General features: G+C 46.1%; 8 non-coding genes across 8 annotated transcripts; all 8 read left to right on the top strand.

The window, feature by feature from the left end:
- Nucleotides 1–591: 591 nt before the first annotated feature.
- Nucleotides 592–782, top strand: LOC130308582 (U2 spliceosomal RNA). Its single transcript, XR_008857536.1, has one exon. It is a non-coding gene; the product is annotated as a U2 spliceosomal RNA (small nuclear RNA).
- Nucleotides 783–2,871: 2,089 nt separating this feature from the next.
- LOC130308578 (U2 spliceosomal RNA) lies at nucleotides 2,872–3,062 on the top strand. Its single transcript, XR_008857532.1, has one exon. It is a non-coding gene; the product is annotated as a U2 spliceosomal RNA (small nuclear RNA).
- A 2,084-nt stretch (nucleotides 3,063–5,146) lies between these two features.
- Nucleotides 5,147–5,337, top strand: LOC130308577 (U2 spliceosomal RNA). The gene has a single exon (XR_008857531.1). It is a non-coding gene; the product is annotated as a U2 spliceosomal RNA (small nuclear RNA).
- Nucleotides 5,338–7,426: 2,089 nt separating this feature from the next.
- Nucleotides 7,427–7,617, top strand: LOC130308580 (U2 spliceosomal RNA). Its single transcript, XR_008857534.1, has one exon. It is a non-coding gene; the product is annotated as a U2 spliceosomal RNA (small nuclear RNA).
- Nucleotides 7,618–9,701: 2,084 nt separating this feature from the next.
- On the top strand, nucleotides 9,702–9,892 carry LOC130308576 (U2 spliceosomal RNA). The gene has a single exon (XR_008857530.1). It is a non-coding gene; the product is annotated as a U2 spliceosomal RNA (small nuclear RNA).
- A 2,087-nt stretch (nucleotides 9,893–11,979) lies between these two features.
- LOC130308575 (U2 spliceosomal RNA) lies at nucleotides 11,980–12,170 on the top strand. Its single transcript, XR_008857529.1, has one exon. It is a non-coding gene; the product is annotated as a U2 spliceosomal RNA (small nuclear RNA).
- Nucleotides 12,171–14,255: 2,085 nt separating this feature from the next.
- Nucleotides 14,256–14,446, top strand: LOC130308574 (U2 spliceosomal RNA). The gene has a single exon (XR_008857528.1). It is a non-coding gene; the product is annotated as a U2 spliceosomal RNA (small nuclear RNA).
- A 2,084-nt stretch (nucleotides 14,447–16,530) lies between these two features.
- LOC130308579 (U2 spliceosomal RNA) lies at nucleotides 16,531–16,721 on the top strand. The gene has a single exon (XR_008857533.1). It is a non-coding gene; the product is annotated as a U2 spliceosomal RNA (small nuclear RNA).
- Nucleotides 16,722–18,416: the final 1,695 nt, after the last annotated feature.

The raw sequence follows: 18,416 nt of genomic DNA, 5'->3' as shown, positions 1-18,416 counted from the left end.
AGAGTGTAAACAACAACAACCCAGCTTTGTTGTGTATGTAACCATAGGGATTGTGATGTCACCTAGAACCTTCACAGCAGCGACAGCTTTATGAGGAGCATCAGCACTGCTCTGCCTGAGCAGAACCATCACCGCCATAGGTTGTCAAATAACCCGGATTTAACCCACACAGGTAAGTCCAATGGGGTGCAGGCATGTCCTCTATGCTTACAGCTTCCCGTGGGTGTTGGTTTGATACCGTTTGGGGACAGCCAAGGAGGCATCTGCAGGCAACAAAGGTAGGTGTGTGCTTGTGTGTGTGTTTCCTATGCAGATCCTAAGCCCAGTGTCACATGCAAGTAGGAGGAGTAAGAAGGGTTCCTGGCAAATCCGGGTTATGGATTGCATTTAAAAAGGCCCCGTGGGAGTGCAATGGGCCCCTGTCTTGCTGCTTAGCAATAATGGTATGGGTTTAGGTTCTGCTGTGTGTACTGGTGGTTGACTGCCCCCCAGCCCAGAGTGTGCATGGAAAATTGTCTGGCAGCCTCCCTGACAGCAAGCAGTGATAGTGCCCATGAAGGGGACCTTGTTGGGCCCGCCCCTTTCACGGTTATCGCTTCTCGGCCTTTTGGCTAAGATCAAGTGTAGTATCTGTTCTTATCAGTTTAATATCTGATACGTCCCCTATCTGGGGACCATATATTAAATGGATTTTTGAGAACGGGGGCCGATTTCGAAGCTTGCTTCCGTCGCCCTATGCATTGACCCGATGTGGCAGTATCTTCGGGTACAGTGCACCACCCCCTTACAGGGTTAAAAAGAAAGATTCCTACTTTCATTGCTACCTGCTTGCTGGCTAGCCAGCTAGCCAGCCCTGTGGGCCTTGCTGCTGCTGCTGCTGCTGCTGCAGCCAAAAAACAAAAGGTGGTGCTGCTGCTGCTTCTGCTGCTTCTGCTTGTGTCTGGCCGCTGTTGGAGCGTCCAGGCACAGGACTTCTGCTGCTGCTGACTAAATGGCCTCCTTAATTGGATCATTTGAGTAGCCAGCACACCTGTGCAGGTAGGGCATGACATGATAGGCAGCTGCCTTGATAGCGGGTGGGTGCTGAATGTTCCTAATTGACAAAATAAGATTAATGCTTATGAAGAAATATAAAATCTCATCCCTTCCCCAATATCGCGCCACACCCCTACCCCTTAATTCCCTGGTTGAACTTGATGGACATATGTCTTTTTTCGACCGTACTAACTATGTAACTATGTAACATAACATGGGGGGGTCTCCTGGCTGTTCACACAGGTGTGTCATTGCTGTACATTGACCATGCATTGCTTCTGTGGTATTGCAAAGGCAAAGACAAATGCTTCCAGCCATCCATTGCACTAATGGATTGGTCATCAGCTGGCTGTCTATGTCCCGCATCAATATAGACCAAAGTACAGAGGGTTAGGCTATGCTATAGTGCACCTACCTGATGCATCAGAAGGTGCGAGGCCCTTGCTAAATTCTGTGCACAGACTTTGAGATCTATGCTTTAGACTGTATCTAAACCTGCTCCAACATGGACTGACATTCTGGCCTACTTTCAGCCGATGCGACTTGTCTGTCGCTGAACAGTCGCTTTTTATGTATTCAGCACCTATGTATAATGTTGTAAAAATGCTCTAGAAGCTAAAGTCGCAGAAATGTCACACATATTTGGCCTGCAACTTTCTGTGCGACAAATTCAGACAGGAAAAATCAGTATAAATCCTTAGAAAATTATCCCCCAGTGTCTCCATCTGCTGGCGGTATTGAATAAGCATTGCTGCACTGATGGGGTATGCATTAGACGAAAAAAAAGAAGAAAAAGAAGAATAATACGCCCAGAAAAGAGGCGAAAAGGAGAAAAACGTAAAAAAACGTGAAAAAAAAGTAAGAGGAAGAGAAGGGAAAAAAAGGTGGAAATGGGTTTAAAAGTGATTTCGGCGGAGAAATATATATATATATATATATATATATATATATATATATATATATACGCGCACACACACACATATATATAAACGTATTCTCCGTTGAGATATTGCAGCCGCTGCTGTGTCCAGGCCCAGGAGCCTTAGCACTGTGCTGTGATGTCACTCAATACCACTGACATCACTAGGTGTAAACAACATCTCTCCTTTGCTGTGTATGTGACTATGGAGCTGTTTGGTGATGTCGTCTATTATGGCCTTCATAGAAGCAACAGGAGATTGTTGCATCCATCTAGAACCCTCAGAACTACAGTGCTATGATGTCACTCACTTCCACAGGCCTTGCAGAGTGTAAACAACAACAACCCAGCTTTGTTGTGTATGTAACCATAGGGATTGTGATGTCACCTAGAACCTTCACAGCAGCGACAGCTTTATGAGGAGCATCAGCACTGCTCTGCCTGAGCAGAACCATCACCGCCATAGGTTGTCAAATAACCCGGATTTAACCCACACAGGTAAGTCCAATGGGGTGCAGGCATGTCCTCTATGCTTACAGCTTCCCGTGGGTGTTGGTTTGATACCGTTTGGGGACAGCCAAGGAGGCATCTGCAGGCAACAAAGGTAGGTGTGTGCTTGTGTGTGTGTTTCCTATGCAGATCCTAAGCCCAGTGTCACATGCAAGTAGGAGGAGTAAGAAGGGTTCCTGGCAAATCCGGGTTATGGATTGCATTTAAAAAGGCCCCGTGGGAGTGCAATGGGCCCCTGTCTTGCTGCTTAGCAATAATGGTATGGGTTTAGGTTCTGCTGTGTGTACTGGTGGTTGACTGCCCCCCAGCCCAGAGTGTGCATGGAAAATTGTCTGGCAGCCTCCCTGACAGCAAGCAGTGATAGTGCCCATGAAGGGGACCTTGTTGGGCCCGCCCCTTTCACGGTTATCGCTTCTCGGCCTTTTGGCTAAGATCAAGTGTAGTATCTGTTCTTATCAGTTTAATATCTGATACGTCCCCTATCTGGGGACCATATATTAAATGGATTTTTGAGAACGGGGGCCGATTTCGAAGCTTGCTTCCGTCGCCCTATGCATTGACCCGATATGGCAGTATCTTCGGGTACAGTGCACCACCCCCTTACAGGGTTAAAAAGAAAGATTCCTACTTTCATTGCTACCTGCTTGCTGGCTAGCCAGCTAGCCAGCCCTGTGGGCCTTGCTGCTGCTGCTGCTGCTGCTGCAGCCAAAAAACAAAAGGTGGTGCTGCTGCTGCTTCTGCTGCTTCTGCTTGTGTCTGGCCGCTGTTGGAGCGTCCAGGCACAGGACTTCTGCTGCTGCTGACTAAATGGCCTCCTTAATTGGATCATTTGAGTAGCCAGCACACCTGTGCAGGTAGGGCATGACATGATAGGCAGCTGCCTTGATAGCGGGTGGGTGCTGAATGTTCCTAATTGACAAAATAAGATTAATGCTTATGAAGAAATATAAAATCTCATCCCTTCCCCAATATCGCGCCACACCCCTACCCCTTAATTCCCTGGTTGAACTTGATGGACATATGTCTTTTTTCGACCGTACTAACTATGTAACTATGTAACATAACATGGGGGGGTCTCCTGGCTGTTCACACAGGTGTGTCATTGCTGTACATTGACCATGCATTGCTTCTGTGGTATTGCAAAGGCAAAGACAAATGCTTCCAGCCATCCATTGCACTAATGGATTGGTCATCAGCTGGCTGTCTATGTCCCGCATCAATATAGACCAAAGTACAGAGGGTTAGGCTATGCTATAGTGCACCTACCTGATGCATCAGAAGGTGCGAGGCCCTTGCTAAATTCTGTGCACAGACTTTGAGATCTATGCTTTAGACTGTATCTAAACCTGCTCCAACATGGACTGACATTCTGGCCTACTTTCAGCCGATGCGACTTGTCTGTCGCTGAACAGTCGCTTTTTATGTATTCAGCACCTATGTATAATGTTGTAAAAATGCTCTAGAAGCTAAAGTCGCAGAAATGTCACACATATTTGGCCTGCAACTTTCTGTGCGACAAATTCAGACAGGAAAAATCAGTATAAATCCTTAGAAAATTATCCCCCAGTGTCTCCATCTGCTGGCGGTATTGAATAAGCATTGCTGCACTGATGGGGTATGCATTAGACGAAAAAAAAGAAGAAAAAGAAGAATAATACGCCCAGAAAAGAGGCGAAAAGGAGAAAAACGTAAAAAAACGTGAAAAAAAAGTAAGAGGAAGAGAAGGGAAAAAAAGGTGGAAATGGGTTTAAAAGTGATTTCGGCGGAGAATATATATATATATATATATATATATATATATATATATATACGCGCACACACACACATATATATAAACGTATTCTCCGTTGAGATATTGCAGCCGCTGCTGTGTCCAGGCCCAGGAGCCTTAGCACTGTGCTGTGATGTCACTCAATACCACTGACATCACTAGGTGTAAACAACATCTCTCCTTTGCTGTGTATGTGACTATGGAGCTGTTTGGTGATGTCGTCTATTATGGCCTTCATAGAAGCAACAGGAGATTGTTGCATCCATCTAGAACCCTCAGAACTACAGTGCTATGATGTCACTCACTTCCACAGGCCTTGCAGAGTGTAAACAACAACAACCCAGCTTTGTTGTGTATGTAACCATAGGGATTGTGATGTCACCTAGAACCTTCACAGCAGCGACAGCTTTATGAGGAGCATCAGCACTGCTCTGCCTGAGCAGAACCATCACCGCCATAGGTTGTCAAATAACCCGGATTTAACCCACACAGGTAAGTCCAATGGGGTGCAGGCATGTCCTCTATGCTTACAGCTTCCCGTGGGTGTTGGTTTGATACCGTTTGGGGACAGCCAAGGAGGCATCTGCAGGCAACAAAGGTAGGTGTGTGCTTGTGTGTGTGTTTCCTATGCAGATCCTAAGCCCATTGTCACATGCAAGTAGGAGGAGTAAGAAGGGTTCCTGGCAAATCCGGGTTATGGATTGCATTTAAAAAGGCCCCGTGGGAGTGCAATGGGCCCCTGTCTTGCTGCTTAGCAATAATGGTATGGGTTTAGGTTCTGCTGTGTGTACTGGTGGTTGACTGCCCCCCAGCCCAGAGTGTGCATGGAAAATTGTCTGGCAGCCTCCCTGACAGCAAGCAGTGATAGTGCCCATGAAGGGGACCTTGTTGGGCCCGCCCCTTTCACGGTTATCGCTTCTCGGCCTTTTGGCTAAGATCAAGTGTAGTATCTGTTCTTATCAGTTTAATATCTGATACGTCCCCTATCTGGGGACCATATATTAAATGGATTTTTGAGAACGGGGGCCGATTTCGAAGCTTGCTTCCGTCGCCCTATGCATTGACCCGATATGGCAGTATCTTCGGGTACAGTGCACCACCCCCTTACAGGGTTAAAAAGAAAGATTCCTACTTTCATTGCTACCTGCTTGCTGGCTAGCCAGCTAGCCAGCCCTGTGGGCCTTGCTGCTGCTGCTGCTGCTGCTGCAGCCAAAAAACAAAAGGTGGTGCTGCTGCTGCTTCTGCTGCTTCTGCTTGTGTCTGGCCGCTGTTGGAGCGTCCAGGCACAGGACTTCTGCTGCTGCTGACTAAATGGCCTCCTTAATTGGATCATTTGAGTAGCCAGCACACCTGTGCAGGTAGGGCATGACATGATAGGCAGCTGCCTTGATAGCGGGTGGGTGCTGAATGTTCCTAATTGACAAAATAAGATTAATGCTTATGAAGAAATATAAAATCTCATCCCTTCCCCAATATCGCGCCACACCCCTACCCCTTAATTCCCTGGTTGAACTTGATGGACATATGTCTTTTTTCGACCGTACTAACTATGTAACTATGTAACATAACATGGGGGGGTCTCCTGGCTGTTCACACAGGTGTGTCATTGCTGTACATTGACCATGCATTGCTTCTGTGGTATTGCAAAGGCAAAGACAAATGCTTCCAGCCATCCATTGCACTAATGGATTGGTCATCAGCTGGCTGTCTATGTCCCGCATCAATATAGACCAAAGTACAGAGGGTTAGGCTATGCTATAGTGCACCTACCTGATGCATCAGAAGGTGCGAGGCCCTTGCTAAATTCTGTGCACAGACTTTGAGATCTATGCTTTAGACTGTATCTAAACCTGCTCCAACATGGACTGACATTCTGGCCTACTTTCAGCCGATGCGACTTGTCTGTCGCTGAACAGTCGCTTTTTATGTATTCAGCACCTATGTATAATGTTGTAAAAATGCTCTAGAAGCTAAAGTCGCAGAAATGTCACACATATTTGGCCTGCAACTTTCTGTGCGACAAATTCAGACAGGAAAAATCAGTATAAATCCTTAGAAAATTATCCCCCAGTGTCTCCATCTGCTGGCGGTATTGAATAAGCATTGCTGCACTGATGGGGTATGCATTAGACGAAAAAAAAGAAGAAAAAGAAGAATAATACGCCCAGAAAAGAGGCGAAAAGGAGAAAAACGTAAAAAAACGTGAAAAAAAAGTAAGAGGAAGAGAAGGGAAAAAAAGGTGGAAATGGGTTTAAAAGTGATTTCGGCGGAGAAATATATATATATATATATATATATATATATATATATATATATATACGCGCACACACACACATATATATAAACGTATTCTCCGTTGAGATATTGCAGCCGCTGCTGTGTCCAGGCCCAGGAGCCTTAGCACTGTGCTGTGATGTCACTCAATACCACTGACATCACTAGGTGTAAACAACATCTCTCCTTTGCTGTGTATGTGACTATGGAGCTGTTTGGTGATGTCGTCTATTATGGCCTTCATAGAAGCAACAGGAGATTGTTGCATCCATCTAGAACCCTCAGAACTACAGTGCTATGATGTCACTCACTTCCACAGGCCTTGCAGAGTGTAAACAACAACAACCCAGCTTTGTTGTGTATGTAACCATAGGGATTGTGATGTCACCTAGAACCTTCACAGCAGCGACAGCTTTATGAGGAGCATCAGCACTGCTCTGCCTGAGCAGAACCATCACCGCCATAGGTTGTCAAATAACCCGGATTTAACCCACACAGGTAAGTCCAATGGGGTGCAGGCATGTCCTCTATGCTTACAGCTTCCCGTGGGTGTTGGTTTGATACCGTTTGGGGACAGCCAAGGAGGCATCTGCAGGCAACAAAGGTAGGTGTGTGCTTGTGTGTGTGTTTCCTATGCAGATCCTAAGCCCAGTGTCACATGCAAGTAGGAGGAGTAAGAAGGGTTCCTGGCAAATCCGGGTTATGGATTGCATTTAAAAAGGCCCCGTGGGAGTGCAATGGGCCCCTGTCTTGATGCTTAGCAATAATGGTATGGGTTTAGGTTCTGCTGTGTGTACTGGTGGTTGACTGCCCCCCAGCCCAGAGTGTGCATGGAAAATTGTCTGGCAGCCTCCCTGACAGCAAGCAGTGATAGTGCCCATGAAGGGGACCTTGTTGGGCCCGCCCCTTTCACGGTTATCGCTTCTCGGCCTTTTGGCTAAGATCAAGTGTAGTATCTGTTCTTATCAGTTTAATATCTGATACGTCCCCTATCTGGGGACCATATATTAAATGGATTTTTGAGAACGGGGGCCGATTTCGAAGCTTGCTTCCGTCGCCCTATGCATTGACCCGATGTGGCAGTATCTTCGGGTACAGTGCACCACCCCCTTACAGGGTTAAAAAGAAAGATTCCTACTTTCATTGCTACCTGCTTGCTGGCTAGCCAGCTAGCCAGCCCTGTGGGCCTTGCTGCTGCTGCTGCTGCTGCTGCTGCAGCCAAAAAACAAAAGGTGGTGCTGCTGCTGCTTCTGCTGCTTCTGCTTGTGTCTGGCCGCTGTTGGAGCGTCCAGGCACAGGACTTCTGCTGCTGCTGACTAAATGGCCTCCTTAATTGGATCATTTGAGTAGCCAGCACACCTGTGCAGGTAGGGCATGACATGATAGGCAGCTGCCTTGATAGCGGGTGGGTGCTGAATGTTCCTAATTGACAAAATAAGATTAATGCTTATGAAGAAATATAAAATCTCATCCCTTCCCCAATATCGCGCCACACCCCTACCCCTTAATTCCCTGGTTGAACTTGATGGACATATGTCTTTTTTCGACCGTACTAACTATGTAACTATGTAACATAACATGGGGGGGTCTCCTGGCTGTTCACACAGGTGTGTCATTGCTGTACATTGACCATGCATTGCTTCTGTGGTATTGCAAAGGCAAAGACAAATGCTTCCAGCCATCCATTGCACTAATGGATTGGTCATCAGCTGGCTGTCTATGTCCCGCATCAATATAGACCAAAGTACAGAGGGTTAGGCTATGCTATAGTGCACCTACCTGATGCATCAGAAGGTGCGAGGCCCTTGCTAAATTCTGTGCACAGACTTTGAGATCTATGCTTTAGACTGTATCTAAACCTGCTCCAACATGGACTGACATTCTGGCCTACTTTCAGCCGATGCGACTTGTCTGTCGCTGAACAGTCGCTTTTTATGTATTCAGCACCTATGTATAATGTTGTAAAAATGCTCTAGAAGCTAAAGTCGCAGAAATGTCACACATATTTGGCCTGCAACTTTCTGTGCGACAAATTCAGACAGGAAAAATCAGTATAAATCCTTAGAAAATTATCCCCCAGTGTCTCCATCTGCTGGCGGTATTGAATAAGCATTGCTGCACTGATGGGGTATGCATTAGACGAAAAAAAAGAAGAAAAAGAAGAATAATACGCCCAGAAAAGAGGCGAAAAGGAGAAAAACGTAAAAAAACGTGAAAAAAAAGTAAGAGGAAGAGAAGGGAAAAAAAGGTGGAAATGGGTTTAAAAGTGATTTCGGCGGAGAAATATATATATATATATATATATATATATATATATATATGCGCACACACACACATATATATAAACGTATTCTCCGTTGAGATATTGCAGCCGCTGCTGTGTCCAGGCCCAGGAGCCTTAGCACTGTGCTGTGATGTCACTCAATACCACTGACATCACTAGGTGTAAACAACATCTCTCCTTTGCTGTGTATGTGACTATGGAGCTGTTTGGTGATGTCGTCTATTATGGCCTTCATAGAAGCAACAGGAGATTGTTGCATCCATCTAGAACCCTCAGAACTACAGTGCTATGATGTCACTCACTTCCACAGGCCTTGCAGAGTGTAAACAACAACAACCCAGCTTTGTTGTGTATGTAACCATAGGGATTGTGATGTCACCTAGAACCTTCACAGCAGCGACAGCTTTATGAGGAGCATCAGCACTGCTCTGCCTGAGCAGAACCATCACCGCCATAGGTTGTCAAATAACCCGGATTTAACCCACACAGGTAAGTCCAATGGGGTGCAGGCATGTCCTCTATGCTTACAGCTTCCCGTGGGTGTTGGTTTGATACCGTTTGGGGACAGCCAAGGAGGCATCTGCAGGCAACAAAGGTAGGTGTGTGCTTGTGTGTGTGTTTCCTATGCAGATCCTAAGCCCAGTGTCACATGCAAGTAGGAGGAGTAAGAAGGGTTCCTGGCAAATCCGGGTTATGGATTGCATTTAAAAAGGCCCCGTGGGAGTGCAATGGGCCCCTGTCTTGCTGCTTAGCAATAATGGTATGGGTTTAGGTTCTGCTGTGTGTACTGGTGGTTGACTGCCCCCCAGCCCAGAGTGTGCATGGAAAATTGTCTGGCAGCCTCCCTGACAGCAAGCAGTGATAGTGCCCATGAAGGGGACCTTGTTGGGCCCGCCCCTTTCACGGTTATCGCTTCTCGGCCTTTTGGCTAAGATCAAGTGTAGTATCTGTTCTTATCAGTTTAATATCTGATACGTCCCCTATCTGGGGACCATATATTAAATGGATTTTTGAGAACGGGGGCCGATTTCGAAGCTTGCTTCCGTCGCCCTATGCATTGACCCGATATGGCAGTATCTTCGGGTACAGTGCACCACCCCCTTACAGGGTTAAAAAGAAAGATTCCTACTTTCATTGCTACCTGCTTGCTGGCTAGCCAGCTAGCCAGCCCTGTGGGCCTTGCTGCTGCTGCTGCTGCTGCTGCAGCCAAAAAACAAAAGGTGGTGCTGCTGCTGCTTCTGCTGCTTCTGCTTGTGTCTGGCCGCTGTTGGAGCGTCCAGGCACAGGACTTCTGCTGCTGCTGACTAAATGGCCTCCTTAATTGGATCATTTGAGTAGCCAGCACACCTGTGCAGGTAGGGCATGACATGATAGGCAGCTGCCTTGATAGCGGGTGGGTGCTGAATGTTCCTAATTGACAAAATAAGATTAATGCTTATGAAGAAATATAAAATCTCATCCCTTCCCCAATATCGCGCCACACCCCTACCCCTTAATTCCCTGGTTGAACTTGATGGACATATGTCTTTTTTCGACCGTACTAACTATGTAACTATGTAACATAACATGGGGGGGTCTCCTGGCTGTTCACACAGGTGTGTCATTGCTGTACATTGACCATGCATTGCTTCTGTGGTATTGCAAAGGCAAAGACAAATGCTTCCAGCCATCCATTGCACTAATGGATTGGTCATCAGCTGGCTGTCTATGTCCCGCATCAATATAGACCAAAGTACAGAGGGTTAGGCTATGCTATAGTGCACCTACCTGATGCATCAGAAGGTGCGAGGCCCTTGCTAAATTCTGTGCACAGACTTTGAGATCTATGCTTTAGACTGTATCTAAACCTGCTCCAACATGGACTGACATTCTGGCCTACTTTCAGCCGATGCGACTTGTCTGTCGCTGAACAGTCGCTTTTTATGTATTCAGCACCTATGTATAATGTTGTAAAAATGCTCTAGAAGCTAAAGTCGCAGAAATGTCACACATATTTGGCCTGCAACTTTCTGTGCGACAAATTCAGACAGGAAAAATCAGTATAAATCCTTAGAAAATTATCCCCCAGTGTCTCCATCTGCTGGCGGTATTGAATAAGCATTGCTGCACTGATGGGGTATGCATTAGACGAAAAAAAAGAAGAAAAAGAAGAATAATACGCCCAGAAAAGAGGCGAAAAGGAGAAAAACGTAAAAAAACGTGAAAAAAAAGTAAGAGGAAGAGAAGGGAAAAAAAGGTGGAAATGGGTTTAAAAGTGATTTCGGCGGAGAAATATATATATATATATATATATATATATATATATATATATATACGCGCACACACACACATATATATAAACGTATTCTCCGTTGAGATATTGCAGCCGCTGCTGTGTCCAGGCCCAGGAGCCTTAGCACTGTGCTGTGATGTCACTCAATACCACTGACATCACTAGGTGTAAACAACATCTCTCCTTTGCTGTGTATGTGACTATGGAGCTGTTTGGTGATGTCGTCTATTATGGCCTTCATAGAAGCAACAGGAGATTGTTGCATCCATCTAGAACCCTCAGAACTACAGTGCTATGATGTCACTCACTTCCACAGGCCTTGCAGAGTGTAAACAACAACAACCCAGCTTTGTTGTGTATGTAACCATAGGGATTGTGATGTCACCTAGAACCTTCACAGCAGCGACAGCTTTATGAGGAGCATCAGCACTGCTCTGCCTGAGCAGAACCATCACCGCCATAGGTTGTCAAATAACCCGGATTTAACCCACACAGGTAAGTCCAATGGGGTGCAGGCATGTCCTCTATGCTTACAGCTTCCCGTGGGTGTTGGTTTGATACCGTTTGGGGACAGCCAAGGAGGCATCTGCAGGCAACAAAGGTAGGTGTGTGCTTGTGTGTGTGTTTCCTATGCAGATCCTAAGCCCAGTGTCACATGCAAGTAGGAGGAGTAAGAAGGGTTCCTGGCAAATCCGGGTTATGGATTGCATTTAAAAAGGCCCCGTGGGAGTGCAATGGGCCCCTGTCTTGCTGCTTAGCAATAATGGTATGGGTTTAGGTTCTGCTGTGTGTACTGGTGGTTGACTGCCCCCCAGCCCAGAGTGTGCATGGAAAATTGTCTGGCAGCCTCCCTGACAGCAAGCAGTGATAGTGCCCATGAAGGGGACCTTGTTGGGCCCGCCCCTTTCACGGTTATCGCTTCTCGGCCTTTTGGCTAAGATCAAGTGTAGTATCTGTTCTTATCAGTTTAATATCTGATACGTCCCCTATCTGGGGACCATATATTAAATGGATTTTTGAGAACGGGGGCCGATTTCGAAGCTTGCTTCCGTCGCCCTATGCATTGACCCGATATGGCAGTATCTTCGGGTACAGTGCACCACCCCCTTACAGGGTTAAAAAGAAAGATTCCTACTTTCATTGCTACCTGCTTGCTGGCTAGCCAGCTAGCCAGCCCTGTGGGCCTTGCTGCTGCTGCTGCTGCTGCTGCAGCCAAAAAACAAAAGGTGGTGCTGCTGCTGCTTCTGCTGCTTCTGCTTGTGTCTGGCCGCTGTTGGAGCGTCCAGGCACAGGACTTCTGCTGCTGCTGACTAAATGGCCTCCTTAATTGGATCATTTGAGTAGCCAGCACACCTGTGCAGGTAGGGCATGACATGATAGGCAGCTGCCTTGATAGCGGGTGGGTGCTGAATGTTCCTAATTGACAAAATAAGATTAATGCTTATGAAGAAATATAAAATCTCATCCCTTCCCCAATATCGCGCCACACCCCTACCCCTTAATTCCCTGGTTGAACTTGATGGACATATGTCTTTTTTCGACCGTACTAACTATGTAACTATGTAACATAACATGGGGGGGTCTCCTGGCTGTTCACACAGGTGTGTCATTGCTGTACATTGACCATGCATTGCTTCTGTGGTATTGCAAAGGCAAAGACAAATGCTTCCAGCCATCCATTGCACTAATGGATTGGTCATCAGCTGGCTGTCTATGTCCCGCATCAATATAGACCAAAGTACAGAGGGTTAGGCTATGCTATAGTGCACCTACCTGATGCATCAGAAGGTGCGAGGCCCTTGCTAAATTCTGTGCACAGACTTTGAGATCTATGCTTTAGACTGTATCTAAACCTGCTCCAACATGGACTGACATTCTGGCCTACTTTCAGCCGATGCGACTTGTCTGTCGCTGAACAGTCGCTTTTTATGTATTCAGCACCTATGTATAATGTTGTAAAAATGCTCTAGAAGCTAAAGTCGCAGAAATGTCACACATATTTGGCCTGCAACTTTCTGTGCGACAAATTCAGACAGGAAAAATCAGTATAAATCCTTAGAAAATTATCCCCCAGTGTCTCCATCTGCTGGCGGTATTGAATAAGCATTGCTGCACTGATGGGGTATGCATTAGACGAAAAAAAAGAAGAAAAAGAAGAATAATACGCCCAGAAAAGAGGCGAAAAGGAGAAAAACGTAAAAAAACGTGAAAAAAAAGTAAGAGGAAGAGAAGGGAAAAAAAGGTGGAAATGGGTTTAAAAGTGATTTCGGCGGAGAAATATATATATATATATATATATATATATATATATATATATACGCGCACACACACACATATATATAAACGTATTCTCCGTTGAGATATTGCAGCCGCTGCTGTGTCCAGGCCCAGGAGCCTTAGCACTGTGCTGTGATGTCACTCAATACCACTGACATCACTAGGTGTAAACAACATCTCTCCTTTGCTGTGTATGTGACTATGGAGCTGTTTGGTGATGTCGTCTATTATGGCCTTCATAGAAGCAACAGGAGATTGTTGCATCCATCTAGAACCCTCAGAACTACAGTGCTATGATGTCACTCACTTCCACAGGCCTTGCAGAGTGTAAACAACAACAACCCAGCTTTGTTGTGTATGTAACCATAGGGATTGTGATGTCACCTAGAACCTTCACAGCAGCGACAGCTTTATGAGGAGCATCAGCACTGCTCTGCCTGAGCAGAACCATCACCGCCATAGGTTGTCAAATAACCCGGATTTAACCCACACAGGTAAGTCCAATGGGGTGCAGGCATGTCCTCTATGCTTACAGCTTCCCGTGGGTGTTGGTTTGATACCGTTTGGGGACAGCCAAGGAGGCATCTGCAGGCAACAAAGGTAGGTGTGTGCTTGTGTGTGTGTTTCCTATGCAGATCCTAAGCCCAGTGTCACATGCAAGTAGGAGGAGTAAGAAGGGTTCCTGGCAAATCCGGGTTATGGATTGCATTTAAAAAGGCCCCGTGGGAGTGCAATGGGCCCCTGTCTTGCTGCTTAGCAATAATGGTATGGGTTTAGGTTCTGCTGTGTGTACTGGTGGTTGACTGCCCCCCAGCCCAGAGTGTGCATGGAAAATTGTCTGGCAGCCTCCCTGACAGCAAGCAGTGATAGTGCCCATGAAGGGGACCTTGTTGGGCCCGCCCCTTTCACGGTTATCGCTTCTCGGCCTTTTGGCTAAGATCAAGTGTAGTATCTGTTCTTATCAGTTTAATATCTGATACGTCCCCTATCTGGGGACCATATATTAAATGGATTTTTGAGAACGGGGGCCGATTTCGAAGCTTGCTTCCGTCGCCCTATGCATTGACCCGATATGGCAGTATCTTCGGGTACAGTGCACCACCCCCTTACAGGGTTAAAAAGAAAGATTCCTACTTTCATTGCTACCTGCTTGCTGGCTAGCCAGCTAGCCAGCCCTGTGGGCCTTGCTGCTGCTGCTGCTGCTGCAGCCAAAAAACAAAAGGTGGTGCTGCTGCTGCTTCTGCTGCTTCTGCTTGTGTCTGGCCGCTGTTGGAGCGTCCAGGCACAGGACTTCTGCTGCTGCTGACTAAATGGCCTCCTTAATTGGATCATTTGAGTAGCCAGCACACCTGTGCAGGTAGGGCATGACATGATAGGCAGCTGCCTTGATAGCGGGTGGGTGCTGAATGTTCCTAATTGACAAAATAAGATTAATGCTTATGAAGAAATATAAAATCTCATCCCTTCCCCAATATCGCGCCACACCCCTACCCCTTAATTCCCTGGTTGAACTTGATGGACATATGTCTTTTTTCGACCGTACTAACTATGTAACTATGTAACATAACATGGGGGGGTCTCCTGGCTGTTCACACAGGTGTGTCATTGCTGTACATTGACCATGCATTGCTTCTGTGGTATTGCAAAGGCAAAGACAAATGCTTCCAGCCATCCATTGCACTAATGGATTGGTCATCAGCTGGCTGTCTATGTCCCGCATCAATATAGACCAAAGTACAGAGGGTTAGGCTATGCTATAGTGCACCTACCTGATGCATCAGAAGGTGCGAGGCCCTTGCTAAATTCTGTGCACAGACTTTGAGATCTATGCTTTAGACTGTATCTAAACCTGCTCCAACATGGACTGACATTCTGGCCTACTTTCAGCCGATGCGACTTGTCTGTCGCTGAACAGTCGCTTTTTATGTATTCAGCACCTATGTATAATGTTGTAAAAATGCTCTAGAAGCTAAAGTCGCAGAAATGTCACACATATTTGGCCTGCAACTTTCTGTGCGACAAATTCAGACAGGAAAAATCAGTATAAATCCTTAGAAAATTATCCCCCAGTGTCTCCATCTGCTGGCGGTATTGAATAAGCATTGCTGCACTGATGGGGTATGCATTAGACGAAAAAAAAGAAGAAAAAGAAGAATAATACGCCCAGAAAAGAGGCGAAAAGGAGAAAAACGTAAAAAAACGTGAAAAAAAAGTAAGAGGAAGAGAAGGGAAAAAAAGGTGGAAATGGGTTTAAAAGTGATTTCGGCGGATAAATATATATATATATATATATATATATATATATATATATATATACGCGCACACACACACATATATATAAACGTATTCTCCGTTGAGATATTGCAGCCGCTGCTGTGTCCAGGCCCAGGAGCCTTAGCACTGTGCTGTGATGTCACTCAATACCACTGACATCACTAGGTGTAAACAACATCTCTCCTTTGCTGTGTATGTGACTATGGAGCTGTTTGGTGATGTCGTCTATTATGGCCTTCATAGAAGCAACAGGAGATTGTTGCATCCATCTAGAACCCTCAGAACTACAGTGCTATGATGTCACTCACTTCCACAGGCCTTGCAGAGTGTAAACAACAACAACCCAGCTTTGTTGTGTATGTAACCATAGGGATTGTGATGTCACCTAGAACCTTCACAGCAGCGACAGCTTTATGAGGAGCATCAGCACTGCTCTGCCTGAGCAGAACCATCACCGCCATAGGTTGTCAAATAACCCGGATTTAACCCACACAGGTAAGTCCAATGGGGTGCAGGCATGTCCTCTATGCTTACAGCTTCCCGTGGGTGTTGGTTTGATACCGTTTGGGGACAGCCAAGGAGGCATCTGCAGGCAACAAAGGTAGGTGTGTGCTTGTGTGTGTGTTTCCTATGCAGATCCTAAGCCCAGTGTCACATGCAAGTAGGAGGAGTAAGAAGGGTTCCTGGCAAATCCGGGTTATGGATTGCATTTAAAAAGGCCCCGTGGGAGTGCAATGGGCCCCTGTCTTGCTGCTTAGCAATAATGGTATGGGTTTAGGTTCTGCTGTGTGTACTGGTGGTTGACTGCCCCCCAGCCCAGAGTGTGCATGGAAAATTGTCTGGCAGCCTCCCTGACAGCAAGCAGTGATAGTGCCCATGAAGGGGACCTTGTTGGGCCCGCCCCTTTCACGGTTATCGCTTCTCGGCCTTTTGGCTAAGATCAAGTGTAGTATCTGTTCTTATCAGTTTAATATCTGATACGTCCCCTATCTGGGGACCATATATTAAATGGATTTTTGAGAACGGGGGCCGATTTCGAAGCTTGCTTCCGTCGCCCTATGCATTGACCCGATGTGGCAGTATCTTCGGGTACAGTGCACCACCCCCTTACAGGGTTAAAAAGAAAGATTCCTACTTTCATTGCTACCTGCTTGCTGGCTAGCCAGCTAGCCAGCCCTGTGGGCCTTGCTGCTGCTGCTGCTGCTGCTGCAGCCAAAAAACAAAAGGTGGTGCTGCTGCTGCTTCTGCTGCTTCTGCTTGTGTCTGGCCGCTGTTGGAGCGTCCAGGCACAGGACTTCTGCTGCTGCTGACTAAATGGCCTCCTTAATTGGATCATTTGAGTAGCCAGCACACCTGTGCAGGTAGGGCATGACATGATAGGCAGCTGCCTTGATAGCGGGTGGGTGCTGAATGTTCCTAATTGACAAAATAAGATTAATGCTTATGAAGAAATATAAAATCTCATCCCTTCCCCAATATCGCGCCACACCCCTACCCCTTAATTCCCTGGTTGAACTTGATGGACATATGTCTTTTTTCGACCGTACTAACTATGTAACTATGTAACATAACATGGGGGGGTCTCCTGGCTGTTCACACAGGTGTGTCATTGCTGTACATTGACCATGCATTGCTTCTGTGGTATTGCAAAGGCAAAGACAAATGCTTCCAGCCATCCATTGCACTAATGGATTGGTCATCAGCTGGCTGTCTATGTCCCGCATCAATATAGACCAAAGTACAGAGGGTTAGGCTATGCTATAGTGCACCTACCTGATGCATCAGAAGGTGCGAGGCCCTTGCTAAATTCTGTGCACAGACTTTGAGATCTATGCTTTAGACTGTATCTAAACCTGCTCCAACATGGACTGACATTCTGGCCTACTTTCAGCCGATGCGACTTGTCTGTCGCTGAACAGTCGCTTTTTATGTATTCAGCACCTATGTATAATGTTGTAAAAATGCTCTAGAAGCTAAAGTCGCAGAAATGTCACACATATTTGGCCTGCAACTTTCTGTGCGACAAATTCAGACAGGAAAAATCAGTATAAATCCTTAGAAAATTATCCCCCAGTGTCTCCATCTGCTGGCGGTATTGAATAAGCATTGCTGCACTGATGGGGTATGCATTAGACGAAAAAAAAGAAGAAAAAGAAGAATAATACGCCCAGAAAAGAGGCGAAAAGGAGAAAAACGTAAAAAAACGTGAAAAAAAAGTAAGAGGAAGAGAAGGGAAAAAAAGGTGGAAATGGGTTTAAAAGTGATTTCGGCGGAGAAATATATATATATATATATATATATATATATATATATATATATATATATATATACGCGCACACACACACATATATATAAACGTATTCTCCGTTGAGATATTGCAGCCGCTGCTGTGTCCAGGCCCAGGAGCCTTAGCACTGTGCTGTGATGTCACTCAATACCACTGACATCACTAGGTGTAAACAACATCTCTCCTTTGCTGTGTATGTGACTATGGAGCTGTTTGGTGATGTCGTCTATTATGGCCTTCATAGAAGCAACAGGAGATTGTTGCATCCATCTAGAACCCTCAGAACTACAGTGCTATGATGTCACTCACTTCCACAGGCCTTGCAGAGTGTAAACAACAACAACCCAGCTTTGTTGTGTATGTAACCATAGGGATTGTGATGTCACCTAGAACCTTCACAGCAGCGACAGCTTTATGAGGAGCATCAGCACTGCTCTGCCTGAGCAGAACCATCACCGCCATAGGTTGTCAAATAACCCGGATTTAACCCACACAGGTAAGTCCAATGGGGTG

Source organism: Hyla sarda, unplaced genomic scaffold (assembly GCF_029499605.1).
Source record: "Hyla sarda isolate aHylSar1 unplaced genomic scaffold, aHylSar1.hap1 scaffold_1480, whole genome shotgun sequence".
NCBI lineage: Eukaryota > Metazoa > Chordata > Amphibia > Anura > Hylidae > Hyla > Hyla sarda.
This window is presented reverse-complemented; position numbering and strand designations above follow the sequence as displayed.